The 15,778-nt window shown below is 40.9% G+C and overlaps 1 protein-coding gene across 1 annotated transcript in view; it reads right to left on the bottom strand.

Annotated features, from left to right (window-relative positions):
- wdfy3 (WD repeat and FYVE domain containing 3) overlaps window positions 1–6,773 on the bottom strand; it is a 332,679-nt gene extending 325,906 nt beyond the window's left edge. The window contains exon 1 of the mRNA XM_048604494.1: window positions 6,449–6,773. The gene's annotated coding sequence lies outside the window, so the exon portion shown is untranslated. The remainder of the gene's footprint in view (window positions 1–6,448) is intronic.
- Between the last annotated feature and the right edge of the window lie 9,005 nt (window positions 6,774–15,778).

The following is a 15,778-nucleotide window of genomic DNA, read 5'->3' as shown; positions in this document are numbered from 1 at the left end:
CACATAATACGCTCGTGTAGATTGGGTGTTTTTAAAAAATGCTAAAGCAACAATGAGTCCAATTTAAAAGCAACAGCGGAGAGCTGCGAAGGCAATCCAATCATTAAATTTGGGGACATCAGTTCAATGATTAGATATTCACCTAGGGTTAAACACGACTCATACAGTCAGTAAAAGAATTCTGAGCTTGATGAAGTTTGCAAATTGATGTTTATTGATGGCATTCACAGACAGTCCTTGTCAGAAGATAATATTTGCACTCTAAGGTTAACAGAGTTCTCCTTCTGGTACCTTTTCAAACTTGAGTCACGTAGAGTCACGTGAAGACGTACAGCATGGAAAGAGACCCTTCGGTCCAACTCGTCCATGCTGACCAGATATCCTAAATTAATCTCGTCCCATATCCCTGTGAACCCTTCCTATTCATGTACCCATCCAGATGCCTTTTAAATGTTGTAATTGCACCAGACTCCACCACTTCCTCTGGCAGCTTGTTCTAAACACACTACCCTCTGCGTGAAAAAGTTGCCCCTTAGAACCTTTTTAAATCCTTCTCCTCTCACCTTAAATCTATGCCTTCTAGTTCTGGACTACCCCACCCCGGGGAAAAGACATCGGCTATTCATGCCCCTCTTGATTTTATAAACCCCTAAAAGGTCACCCCTTAGCCTCTGACACTCCAGGGAAAATAGCCCCAGACTATTCAGCCTCTCCCTATAGCACAAACCCTCCAACTCTGGCAACATGCTTGTAAATCTTTTCTGAACCCTTTCAAGTTTAATGAAATGAATCTGAAGATTGCGAGGAATTTGCAATAAATCTGGTTTATCCATTGCTGTGACACTGCCCAGGATTAAAATCTCAAAATTACTTGTGCTAATTATCATTGAAGTGAAGGTGTAACATTTCTCCGGTTGAGTCTGCTATATCTGAAACAGGCTAAGGGCTCAACTAAAACATCAGACAGTAGACACTAGACTTTAGGAGTGATGTGAGGGTCCTTGAAAGGATACAGAGGGAGATTTACCAAAGTGGTTCCAGGGCGGTGGATTTTATTCAGCAGAAACTAAACTGGACTCATGATGTAAATACCGTCGCTACAAGAGCGGGTCAGAGGCTATCAATCCTGAATCAAGTAACGCACCTCCTGACTCCCCAAAGCCTGTGCACCATGTACAAGGCACAAGTCAGGTGTGTGATGGAATACTCCCCACTTTCCTGGATGAGTACAGCCCCAACAACCCTCAAAGCTTGACACAATCCAGGAACAAAACAGCCCGCTAGATTTGGTACCACATGCACAAGCATCCACTCCCTCCATTGATGCCACTCAGTAGTAGCAGTGTTTACTATCTACAAGATGCACTACAGAAATGCAATAAGACTTCTTAAACAGCACCTTCTAAACCCAAAACCCACTTCCATCTAGAAGGTCAAAGGCAGCAGATACATAGGAGCACCACCACCTGCAAGTTCCCCTCGAAGCCACTCACCATCCTAACTTGGACATACATCACCTTTCCTTCAGTATCCATGGGTCAAAATCCTGCAATTCCCTTCCTAAAAGCATTTTGTCTATTGACAGTACAAGGACTGCATTGGTTCAAGAAACAGATCGTCACCATCTTCTCAAGGGGCAATAAATATTGGCCCAGCCAGCGATGCGCACATCCCATGAAAGAATAAAAGAAAGATTAGGTCAGAAGTTGGTGGTGTTCTCCTTAGAGAAAAGGAGGTTGAGGGGAAAATTTAGTTGAGGTGACAAGGCTAAAAAGAACCAGTCCCAGTTGCTGATGGTACAAAGACAAGGGGGAGAAAGATTTAGCATTTTAGGCAGGAGATGCAAGGAGGGGAATGTGAGGAAAAACTTATCTACACAAGTGGTATCACTGACGACGAGGTGATGATTTCAAGAGGAATTTGGATGGGCATTTGAGGGAAATAAACTTTCAGGGCCTTGAACTGCTCGAGCATTTAAGAACTGCAGATGCTGAAAATCAGAAACAAATAGAAACATCTCTGGAGAGAGAAACAAGAGTCAATGTTCAAAGTCCAGTAACCCTTCAGAACTAAAACTGCAGATGCTGTAGATTTAAAATAACAAAAACCCCTTCTAAGGGTCACTGACCCTAAATGTTAACTGTTTCTTTCTTCAGCAATGCCGCCAGACCTGCTGAGTTTCTCCAGCAATTTATGTTATTAGGGTATTTTGGGTTTTAGTTCAAACGGGAGAAAGAAAAACAATGGAAACAATTATTCACACCAAGTTCAAATTAGTGCCACTCCAGAATAATGTCAAATGGAATAAATATATTTGCCCACAAGGGGAACTTTATCTCAGCCTGGTCTTACTGTTATGTATTTTAAAAGTCTTTGGAACACTTCTGAAGCAATACCTCAGAGCACACTGTCATATTTATAGTACACATCCCATTTTATAGCAGCTAGAAAAGAAAAACAATTGCTCATACTTGGCTGGGGAAATATTTGTGCACACTAGTGAACATAAAATGGATCTGCCAATTTATTTTAGCAGGTGTCACCACTCATTCCCTGGCAGACAATAAACATGACTGGCTCCACCTAGAATAACCCAGTTTCTGCTCGTGTTGAAATTGAAAGTAGTGCTATCTATAGAAACACCAATGGATGCTACCTCTTTTGTTAATTCTCAATCTCCAGAGACCACAGCCCCACCTTTTTTAAGCATGTTGTCAACAAATATTAAATGTGGAATTTGTTGCCAATTTCAAAGCAATATTAATGGAAATACAGAAAAATTTATCCGCCTCTAAACACAAGGAGGAAGAGCTCCTAAATAACAAAAATCCCATCTGAACTAATTTCTCGTAAAAAATTGGAAATATGCACAACTCCGAGCACATCAGCAGAAAACTGCCAAAAATGAGCATCTGTAATGCGGCATCTTGATTTAATTTGTGCTGAACACAACAATGGCCAATTCACTATATCTAAGAGGTTACTGCTGAATTTTCCTCACTCCACATTATGTTGACCATAATATTTATCTAAACAGATATACAGTAATAACATTTAAAACTGTAACAGTTGAGTCATAGGTCAGTCCTAGGACCATTATTAATGATTTATACATCATCTTTAATGCAGATGTATATTTAGAGAAGCATGAACATTAACAATGACACTCAGTCAAAGGCAGAGGTATTAGGAAAGGCAATTAGAAATGTGGTTAGAAATAGTTTTTAAGATCTTAAAAACTGAGAGAAAAACAGATTTTTGGGAGGAAACTTAAAAGACAACATCCCATGGCACAGTCAGCAAAGTAATTCAGAGGTAAACTAACAGCTGGGAAAGCATGTTAGGAAAGTTATTCAGCCCATCTGGTTTATTCTTCCAAGAAAATCTATAAAACACCACCCCAAGACTTCTTAAATTACTCCAGATGTTTCACATTAACTAATCAGGAAGCAAGCTGAATCACTCTAGCACAACCCAACTTCAACGACAACTATATGAAAGTTGTATTAGTTTTGTCTTAAACTGAATGAGTCAAAGTAAAATATAATGATCAACTTCTTGGTCCAGTAGTATTAAAACAAAACAAAAAGTAGATGTCTGAACAAATTTTCCAAACACTATTCATTTAGACAGGACTAAACCTACCAAACTCCTTTCAAAATTAAATGATAGATTCTAGGAAATCATTAGTATGCCATATTAGTTTCAATTTGTCTCCTCCTGTTATTTCTGAGTTTATGTAGTGAGTAGGTCCATTGTATAAACTTAGAACATCCAAAATTCAATGTTCCTTTATCAGATTTCATTCAAGGTAGTTGCAGGTTCAGTTTGTCAAATAATTCATTGACATGTATCAAAGATTACATCTGAATAGCTACCCAAGACATAATACCTCAAGCAGACCAAGGAGAAAATTAGAGTAAAATTTCAGAGACCACACTTTTTAATAAAATGGCATCCTTAGTCATTCCCTCTACTCCATATTTCACAAAATATAAATCAGTCATATTTTATTTCCATGTTTAAATATATTTCCAGACCACTTTCGAAAGTAATAATTGCCAAAGAATTTCTTACTGACAAAATAATTTCCAACAAGCGGATAGGAAGGAATTTTTTTTTCCCAGCTTGTACATGCCCCATTACTTTGATGTCTAACCCACCCCCTTCAGCTCTTAAGTGACTTGACCACCATCTGGTTGTGAAACTTTAGGGTATTCAATATTAGCATTTTCTAGCGGACCACACGACCAAGAAGAACAAGTTTCCAGAAAACTGTCGTAATCAACTTTCCAAAGAAGGTATGCATTAGCAAGTTGTAAAGCATCGTTGCATACCTTGAGGCTTCAAAGGGGAGACTTGTCAATTTAAAAGTGATGCGAACCTGTCTCAGATCCAATGTTTCTCCAAACACTTAAAAGCCTAATAACAATGATATATCATTTTGGCAGTCAGCACTAGGTAACACTATTTGAAGATATAACACTGAGCAAATTACCACAAGTCTCAAATAACAATAAATCAATTGATATAAATGTGGCCTGAAACAAGGAATTAACAGACATTACAAAATGCTAAAGGGGAAATGTGCAATTTTGAAAAATTCACTTGCAACATTTCTGATATAGTCGACTATTTTCACAGTACGACTGGAGCTTTAACTGTTTATTTGGACATGGTGCGGTCTTTTACTGTCAACATTCAAGATTTCTCACTTGAGATCGACCTGTGATATTTAAGCTCCTCCCAAGAAAGGCAGAACAATGACTCTATACACTCCTGAGCCCTAAGAACACATTTAGCTGGTAATGGGGATTTCTAGATAGCTTGAAAAAATAAAATTTCAATTCCTTAGGGAGGTTAGCCTCCTATTAAAGATTTTTTTTAAAAAAAAATTATCCCAAGGTTGTAGAATGTCATCAGTCAGGGTTCAATCAGGTAATTGTAAAAATTATAAAACCTATAACTTGGAATGCCCTCCAGGTAAGTTGCATTCGTAAACAATGACTGTTGGATATCAAAACATGAAAGAACCTCATATTTGTTAAGTTAGTCATATCAGATTTACAGTTTCAAACATGCAGTGAAATCCAATTAATAGTCACACAAAATAGGATCAAAGCATTTCAATAGGACAATTTTTTTCCCAAAATTATGTGTTTTATCCAACATTGAATTCAGCTGTTGTCCTCTTTGATATCATTATTGACAGTGCCATTGCCCTTCATAAGGCAATAAGAACTCTTACTGAATAAAAGTAAAGATGCCTGCAAGACTGTGTGTTATAGTAATAAAAAAGTGGGGAAGACAAAGTTGATAACCAACTGAAGGGCTATTGAGCTCCCATTTGGTCCACAACAGTCAAATCAAGATTTGATTATAACAGTTTGATTTGGCCTACAACATGCTATGTTTATTGATATTTTCAGAATTATACATTAATCCTGGCCCCACAAGTCTGCCAATACATTACAGATTACCGACCGATTTTCAATTGACTGTAAACAACAGAAAAGCTACTTCTTGAATAATTGGTCTTCCTTAAATGAACCATTCTATTATGGTGAACAGCAGTATTTGTTACTCTAGGGGTAACAAGGCCTGCTTTCTAGCAGTTAAACCTTTTGAATTGGCTCATTGACTCAGATCTCGAAAAGCCAACAACTGCAGTTTCACACGTTGGCACCAATGGTACGATAAATACTCTGGAGAGTAAGTAATCCAAGTTCATACAGCTCCCTCCAATGCACGATATTTCCAAGTAATATTGAAATTAAAGAAAAAAGGACATTTTAAGCAAATTGCAGGTACATTTTAAACGTAATGATTAAAACCCTGTTGCTAAGGATGCAACGGATCCAGCAGAACGGTGTGAAGCCGAGATTTCATCAAATCAATATTACATGAAGTTAGTACAGATGTCTCCTGCCCGAAAATAAAGCGGCTTTTCTGTAATCACCAAAACCCCTGTGAGGAAATCGTTCATGCTTACGTTGAGATGTCTTTTTAACAATAATTTGGGATTGTTTCCAGTGGGAGAGCGAGGAATGAGAGCGGCCTAAAGCCAGAGCCAAGTGGAGGGGGAGGTGGGGGAACGAGATGGAGGAGGTGGTGTTAGGGATCCGGCCGGGGATGTGGCCGTCTTTCCCTTTTTCCGCCGCCCGCGGGAGGGGGCTTTGAGGTGAGGGACGGGCTGTCTGGAGGGAGTGAGGGTGCCGTTAGTGACCCGAATGTCGGCTCCTTTTAAAACCCCGCAACCGGAAACCCGCCCCGCCGGAAACAGCCAGGAATCTAATAGGAGGGGAAAGGGAAAATAAATAAAGCTGGATAAATAGGAGCCTAGCTTCACTCGGCCAGGCTTTCCGGGATACTGCTATTTTCAATTCACGGCTGTTTGAATAAGCTGAAATTGTTCCTTTTTTTCAAAAAGCAAAAAGATTCAACTCACCGGGAAAAATAATTGTCCCGAGCGGACGAAGGAGAGATGAAGGTTGGTGCTTTTTTTTCTCCCCGTCCCCCTTTACCCTCCTCCTTTTCTCTCAATACTGGTATTTTATCCCGTGAAGTGCCGCAAACCGACGGCGCAAGGGGATGACAGAGCAGTCAGGAGGGTTGTGTCGCTGCCGTTTTTTCTCCTGGTGGCCATTTTCACCCGAGGCTGAACTGAAGAGCCCTGAGAGTGACACTGGGAAACATCGCTGGCTCCGCTCCCTCCTCCCAAGCGCCGGGCTCCACCAGCAACCCAGCAGCAGCAACCAACCAGCGCCCCCTCCGCCAGCCGCCGCTCACTGCGACTCCCCGACCGGCCCGAGGGCCAGACCGCTGCGCACGCGCGGATTCCCCGCCCCACAGTCCCAGCCGAGAGAGGCTGATAGCGCCCCCTTCCGTCGGCCCCCGCTTACTCTCCAGCCCGTGAGATGGAACTGGGAGGGCTAGCGCCGCGGGGGTGGGCGGTGAGTGTTGCTGGGGCGGATGCTGCGCACGCGCGCACTGTCCTCCAGGCCCCGGGTGCGACTTTCAGCGCCGCTCCCACGTGATCGATGAGGGTGATCCCAAGACCCAGGTTGTCTATTGTACACATGCGCACTCGCATCTCGGAGGCGTTGAGGGGCTGGACCGCGTGTGCTTATCAATACTAGTTCATTTCTCGCAGTGGGCGAGGTTGCTGTCGAAGATCCTACCATCTCGACCTTACTCGAGTCATAGTGACCGTCAGGTTAAACTCACAATTAGTCTGTAATGGGACTATGGCGACTTCAACTTCACCATCTAGAGGCTGAAGGGCATCAATGATCGTTTCATAGATTCGGTACAGCATGGAAAAATGAGTTTGGCCCATCGTATCAGTGCTGGTCGTCAAACATCTGTCTATTCTAATCCAATTTTCCAGCACTGGCCCATAGCCTTCTATCTATCGTGCTTCAAGTGCTCATTTAAATACTTCTTAAATGTCTTCAGCCACCTACAAACTGGAAGAGAATAATCCTTGTTTGCGAGGAACGGCCAGTGATGAAGTATCTAGAGGTTTCCGCTTTTACCACCCTTTTAGCCTGTGCGTTCCAGATAACTTCCCCTAAACCTTGTGCACCTAACTTTAAAAATGTGCACCCTAATTATTGATCCCTCTACAAAGGGGGAAAGTTTCTCCCTTTCCATGCCACTCGTAACTTTATACACCTCAGTTAGGTTCCCCTCCATCAGCCTTTTCTGCTGTAAGGAAGATAACCTTGTCCTATCTAGGCTCCCTTCTTAGATGATAACACTCCAGCCAAAACAACATCCTCACAAATCTCCTCTGCGCACACTCTAGTGCAACCATATCTTTCCTACAGACTTGCAACCGGAACTGCATATAGTACTTCGGCTGTGGCCTAACTAATCTTGCATACAGTTCTAGCATAACCTTCATGCTTTTGTATTAATTGCCTTGACTAATAAAGGTAAGTGTCCATATGCCACCTTAACAACCTTATCTACCAGTCTTGCTGCCTCAAGGGTCTGTGGACATACACACCAAAGTTCCTCTGATTTTTCTGTATTTTCTAAGGTTCTACCATTCAATGTATGCTCCCTAGCTTTAGTAGTCCTCCCAAAGTTCACCAACTCATACTTTTCACAATTAAATTCCATTCACCACTTGCACAACAACAAAGAAAGGACAGGCTTTGACAGTGACATGGTGTTCAGAATAACTTCAGTTATGGCACCTATTTCTGAAAATTGTAGCTAGTAGTTGTAAAAATCATTGTAATGGTCACAACTGATGTTAATAGATCAGATTGCATAATGAAGTGTGACTTGATAGATCATGTTTAACAATGATCTCTCACTAAAAGGTAAGGACAGAAGGCTGTAGATTTGGTTTTAACAATAAAACAGAAGTTTATTAACAAAGCACATAGAAACAAAACAAATCAAAAGTTATCTAAATATAACACCATTTGGATGGTTTTGAACACATGGCAAAACAAAATCCTATCTATTTACAAAACACCATCACTTTATAGTAACTGCTTTTCATAAATACTTTTCCTCAGGTCCTGACTAGTGAGCTATGAGGTCTTTTCCGTGGAATATTCACACAACTAAAATTTTAGACATTTCTATTCTTTTAACAATCTGCAGAGTTCATAGTATAGATTAACAAATGCTTCCCCAGAGTTAATTTATTCCCTTTTATTCTTTAGAGCAATTTCCAGGAGAAATTATACTTGCATCTGATTTTAGTCTGTTTTCATTCGAACTGATTTTAAAAACATTCAACAACATTACAAATAAATTATCCATCCTATATTTTGGTAAACTAATGGCTTAATATTTTCTCACTCTGCTAGTTCAAGCAGTAATATGAAGTATAGTTTGTAGACGAGCTGAAGCCAAGGGGTGTGTACAAATGTAGATTCAGTTGGCAACATGTAGCTCACTAGCCTATGGCCTAGTGACCAGTTATTGATGACAAGAGCCCCTGCCAGCTAACAAATATGGTTCTCAGGTAGTTGAATAGCTTAGGGCTGTGAACAAGGTAGTGAGAAGCCATCAGACCTTCACCAGCCTAAGAGCTTTCTGTTCTCTGCCGCTTTAAGACTCAAGAAAACCAATTTACTTTTTCCTTCAGCAGTTGCTATAAACTATGACTTTTCATTAATAATCAGAGACCTTTTTTAGTGTAAGCCAGCCAATCTATGCCTCTTGAAAACCATTGAAAGCATCTGGAGAAGGAAGACAGAGAAGCAGCATTCTGATCAGCATCAGAACCATCTTAGTAGACCCTGTGAACAAAGAACCACTGAACTGCTTTCCGAGTTTTCCTTCTATCTATAACTTCCACTATTTTTCCTCTGTGTGTGTGTGTGAGAGAGAGAGAGAGAAAGAAAGAGAGGGAAAAAGGGGTGGAGGGGGTGATTTATAAGTCAATTAAAGTTTAAACTACTAGAGTTGTATGCCATAGGTTCATAATTATTTGCCTCTTGCTAGAGTCTATTTAATTCAATAATTAGTTATTCTTGTCAAGTACGTGAACTTGGTCCATGCTTTGTGTTAACGTGGATCTGAAAGTCAGTTAATTGGGGAATTCAGCATTTTTTAAAACTCTAGCTTTTGTGATAACTCTAGGAATAGCGAAGCTTCATTTCCATTAAGCCACCCCAATGAGGGATAACAATATTAATGTACATAAATCATACAATATTCATCACAATATGCAATTTTGCATTTTCTAAACTTCAAATCATTTTACATGCAGCTTTTGCCCTTTACAACAGCATGTCCAACTTTATTGGCATTAATCCCAAATCTCACTTTCTCATTAGAACATAGAACGGTACAGCACAGTACAGGCCCTTCCGACCACGATGTTGTGCCGACCTGTTATCTTACTCTAAGATCAAACTACCTTGCCTACCCTACATTTTACTATCATCTATGTGCCTAACGAAGAGTCTCTTAAATGTCCCTAATGTATCTTAACTCCACTACCACCATCGGCAGTGCATTCCGCGCACCCACCACTCTGTGAAGAACCTACCTCTGACATCTCCCCTATACCTTAATCAGAAGGCAAACTCTCAAACATCAAGAAATTTGGCACAAATATATAACTTTTTTTTAAAAATTATGTGGATTAGCTATTTAATTCTAAATATAATTAAAGATGATTGAATCCCTTAACAGATAAGATAATTTTATAAAATCTATATCACTATCCGATTTAGGTTGTGACAAAGCAGAATATCAGGGATCAATATACTGTGCACTGAGGATACCTAAAAAATGTCCAAGCCAAGATCGTCAGGCTATTTCTCAGGCATTCAGAGTGACTGCCTAAAAGAAATATTTGGCTGCATGCAAAGGCAAATGATGAGTATGATGCCTGAGTGAGGACCCCTTGGAGAATCTGGTGTTCTGCTGTCAGACATGCTCCTATCTATAACAGTCAATCCTAGAAGGCTCAACAATGTCTTTTCCTTCTCTGCCAACTGCAAACTGGATAGGACTGCTTGAATTCAATTCTCATTAGACCCTTAGTAATGAGGATAGTTTTGTTTAGCTGTCTGGGCTAGATTTGAATCTTGTTTGCGGAGGTGAAAGGGCATCATTCAACTTAGTCAGTTCCACAGCAATTTATTGCTGTCATAAATTTAATTATGTTTACATATAACAAAATGAATTTGGCTCTTTTCCTGTCTATTCCATTGGTATACTTAGAGTTTGTCATCTTTTAGTAATCTGATTGGTCTGTAGCAATTATGTGACTATGTATAAAAGACTTTCATTATGGAATATGTTTCATGATCATATGATACCCCAAAACACCTTAGAAAAAATGAAGCCCTTTGAAGTGTTGCAGTGTAAGAAACTCATGCATTGTACTCGTAATAATCCAATTGATCTGTCTGAGCGAGAGGTGTTTTACAAATTAATGCTGTTCATCCAGACGGTGGGCATGCTGAATTTTCTGTCATCACACAAAACTGTTTCCAGCATGACTTTTGGGGCTGATGACTTATTGACATTCTCTTTTGCCTCTTTTCCAAACCTTGTTGCATTTTAATTTCACTGTTTGTGACAAAATGTCCATCTTTTAGACCTCAGACTACAAGTCTAATTTTCTGCAATTCATTTCCTGCAACTCATCCCTCACACCCCGACCCCGCAATAACAACCGAAAAAGAATCCCCCTTATCCTCACGTACACCCCACCAACCTCCGGATCCAACGCATCATCCTCCGACACTTCCGCCATCTGCAATCCGACCCCACCACCAAAGACATTTTTCCCTCCCCACCCTGATCTGCTTTCCGGAGGGACCACTCTCTCCGTGACTCCCTTCTCCGCCCCACCACACCCGGCACTTTTTCCTGCAACCGCAGGAAGTGCTACACCTGCCCCCACACCTCCTCCCTCACCCCCATCCCAGGCCCCAAGAAGACTTTCCACATCAAGCAGATGCTGCACATCTGCTAATGTGGTATACTGCATCCACTGTACCTGTTGTGGCGTCCTCTACATCGGGGAAACCAAGTGGAGGCTTGGTGACCGCTTTGCAGAATGCCTACGCTCGGTTCGCAATAAACAACTGCACCTCCCAGTCGCGAACCATTTCAACTCCCCTTCTCATTCCTCAGACGACATGTCCATCCTGGGCCTCCTGCAGTGCCACAACGATGGCACCCGAAGGTTGCAGGAACAGCAACTCATATTCCGCTTGGGAACCCTGCAGCCCAATGGTATCAATGTGGATTTCACAAGCTTCAAAATCTCCCCTCCCCCTACCGCATCCCAAAACCAGCCCAGCTCGTCCCCGCCTCCCTAACCTGTTCTTCCTCCCACCTCAAGCCGCATCCCCATTTCCTACCTACTAACCTCATCCCGCCCCCTTGACCTGTCTGTCCTTCCTGGACTGACCTATCTCCTCCCTACCTCCCCACCTACACTCACCTTTACTGGCTCCATGCCCGCCTCTTTGACCTGTCTGTTTCCTCTCCACCTATCTTCTCCTCTATCCATCTTCTATCCGCCTCCTACTCTCTCCCTATTTATTTCAGAACCCCCTCCCCCAATTCTGATGAAGGGTCTAGGCCCGAAACGTCAACATTCCTGCTCCTATGATGCTGCTTGGCCTGCTGTGTTCATCCAGCTCTACACCTTGTTATCTCAGATTCTCCAGCATCTGCAGTTCCTACTATCTCTGTATATATACTGCACCTGTTTCAACTCAGCAAGGGAGGTGACAGCCATCTTCTGGTTCATTTCTTGGGACGATGCCCTAACTAATCAGAATCAATCTGCCTAATTTATAATTTGAGCCAAGTTTGGCAGTTTATAGAGTCATAGAGTCATACAGCAAGGAAATAGATCCTTTGATACAACTCGTCCATGCTGACCAGGTTTCCCAACCTAAACTAGTACCGCTTGCCTGCGTATGGCCTATATTCCTCTACACCTTTTCTATTCACATACCTGTCCAAATGTCTCTCAAATGTTGTAAATGTACTAGCATCTACCACTTCTCCTGGCAGTTCATTCCACGTACAAACCACCCTCTGTGTGAAAAAGTTGGTCCTCAGGTTCCTTTTAAATCCTTCTCCTCTCACCTTAAAAATATGCCACCTAGTTTTGAATTATCCACCCTAAGGAAGAGACCTTTGCTCTTCACCTTATCTATGTCCCTCATGATTTTATAAACCTCTCAGCTCAAACCCCTGAACCTTAACTGTCAGTCATTAATAGCCGGTGCATGCCAATGTCTTTACATATCAGAAACCACTTGCAATCAACAAACATTTTCCTTCCATCCATATAACTGTTGCTGTCACTTCACTTTAGTATTTCTTCCAAATTGTCCTGTTGAGTGTGAATGAAAAACTTTGACAAATGCCTTTTCTCACATAATTGTTTACTCAGTGCAAAAATGCAAGCTGTTTGGCTGCCACTTCCTTGCATAGGCAGACAAAGTCCAAGTGCTATATATATGGAACCTGAAACAACAGAACAAATAATGAGCAGAGTAGAGGCTGAAATGAGGTTTTAATGATAATGAGGAAGTATTTGGTTTCACTTGTCCCATAACTAATGATGTAAGGATCCACCAAATTTATCTGTAATTTCTCGTAATCTCATAAGTGTTTTTAGGTCCTGTAGAAATGCAGTATTCTCTAACTTAATCAAAAGTAGTCTCGCTGATGTTGCTGGTCTTGAAACGTAGAGTCATAGAGATCTACAACACAGAAAAAGGCCCTCCAACCCATCACATCTGTGCTGGTCAAAAACAACACCTAACTTTTCTAATCCCATTTTCCAGCATTTAGCCCACAGCCTTCCATGCCTTGGCATTGCAAGTGTACATCTAAATACTACTTAAATGCAATGAGGATTTCTGCCTCTACTATTCTTACAGAGAGTGAGTTCTGGATTCCCACCATGTGCTGGGTAAAAAAAAAACTTCTCCTCATGTCTCTTTGAAACATTCTGGCCCTTTCCTTAAACCTATGCCCCTAGGCATTTATTTCTCCGTCAAGGGGAGAAGTTTCTTCATGTCTACCCTATCTTTGTCCCTCATAATTTTATACACCTCAATCATGCCTCCTGTCAATGTCCTCTGCTGTAAGGAAAAAAACCTTAGCGTATCCAACCTCTCTTCATAACTGAAAATCCCCAGGACAGGTATCCCCCTCGATACCCGCCCTAGTGCTGTTACATCCCTCCTATAAAGTAGATTTCAGAACTGCACACAATACTGTAGCTGTGGCTTAACCAATGTTTTTTACAGTTCCAGCATAACCTCCCTGCTCTTAAATTCTATATCTCGGCTAATAAAGTCAAAATACCACATTAATTCTTAACCATTTTAACCAACTGTCCTGATACCTTTGGGGACCAGTGGACATGCACAGCAAGGTCCCTCTGATCCTCTGTGCTTCTCAGGGTTCTACTGTTCATCATGTATTCATTTGCTTTGTTTGTCCTTGTTCATGTGCATCACCTCACGTTAACCAGATTGAATTCCATTTGCCACTGATCAGCTCATCTATATTCTCGTGTAATCTCAGGCTATCCTCTTCACTATTTACCACCCCACCTGTGAGCTTCCGTGGAGTACTTCAACCCTTACTTTTTCAGCTTTGCTTCTTAGCTGGGGAGAAATAAATAATCAGTGAGCTCAAACCAGCTTTGGGATGCAATACAAGGACCTTTGATTGAAATGTGAAAGTTTACCTCAAGTCAGTCAACTCACTCTGGATATTCAGTAAATTGAAGGCAGTCAAAAATTGCCACACTATTCTGTAATCTATTGTAGCACGGCCACCAAACAATATGTAGTGGAGTCTTGTGATGGTGACAAAGGCCTTAGGCCCTGATGGAGAGCTAGCAAGACGCCCACATCATCTGTTGGGAATTTCTGCTCATGTGCTGCTCATGTACCTAAAAGACCAGCAGTGCATGTTTCCCCAAGATCAAAAACGTTTTGGGGCAGAGATCAGAGGGTGGCAGCGCTTACAACAGTAAGGTGATGGCTGCTATTGTTATGAAACCCATCCAAGATCTCAGGTCATGAAGGGACCCACACAAGGTTCATGTTGGCTTGGTGGGGTCAAATATATTTGACTTTATAGTTTACATATGTTTGTGTAAGTTTGTTGAATGAATCAGAATGAGTATAATGGACCTAAGAAGGCATTCATCAGATCACTGAATCACAAAGTATTTTCCGCACAAGGAAGACAGCAGTGCAAGTGTTCTCTTCTTTGAAATACAAGGTAGGTACAATACTCAACACAGGGTATGCATATCTCATGTTTGACTGCTGAAAATAGCAGTGCTGATGATACTGTAAAAATGTAGATTTTTATTAATTTTGAATTTTATAAATTCACAAACATGAAACATTTATTCTCTTACCTCATTTTACTTGTTTCACCATCTTTAACTACTGGTATTCTCTTTCACATATCTTCATTACTGTCTCCTTCATTTCAGTTTTACCCTGTTCCCCTTTCTTTTCTGTCTTTCCTTTCGCATTTCTCAATATCCTCTCATAACAAAAATCTATTAATTTCCGGTGTGGTAACACAATGGTTATGTTAGTGGACTAATAATCCAGAAGATTGAGTTAATAATCTGAAGATCTGAGATTGAATCCCACAATAGTCAATGGGAAATTTTAAATTCAGTTAACTAAACAAATCTGGAACAAAAATCTCGTATCAGTAATGGTGACCGTTATCTCATGTAGTAGCTTCCCGTCATCCTTATTATTTAATAATGCTTATATGTGAAGCAAACTTCACTTGCCAAAACATACACCTTCTTGTGAAACTGAAGCCATTATTGGAACGTGTGTTGAATGAGCATGAAGAAAGAAATGGTTTTCCACTTGTTCCAGGCCAACAGATGGTTCAAATATTAAATTGGAGGAAAATGTACAGTATCAAATGATTGACTCCTTTTCTGGAGGTTTCTGGAATGGAGGCATCATCTCCCAACTGATCATTTATCATCAATGAATCTAAATTATGTGTTTCATCAGAAATGGTCTTGCCTACTCACCTCACTGACCCAACAACTAAGGCAGATTTAGGGCAACACCACAACTTCATCTGAGTCCAACCAACCTAACAATGACTAGTTTCAAACCAATAACCTTCTGATCTGTCCAGCTCAGTTATATGCTTCTTTTACCATTGCAATCTGGCAAAAACGTGAAATTGGACTATAAAGTCTTCTACAGATATGTAAAAAGGAAATATTTACTTAAGACAAATGTAGAGCCGGTAAAAA

Source organism: Rhincodon typus, chromosome 1 (assembly GCF_021869965.1).
Source record: "Rhincodon typus isolate 14 chromosome 1, sRhiTyp1.1, whole genome shotgun sequence".
NCBI classification, from domain to species: domain Eukaryota; kingdom Metazoa; phylum Chordata; class Chondrichthyes; order Orectolobiformes; family Rhincodontidae; genus Rhincodon; species Rhincodon typus.
Note: the sequence above shows the minus strand (reverse complement) of the source record. Positions and strands in the feature narration are given on the sequence as shown.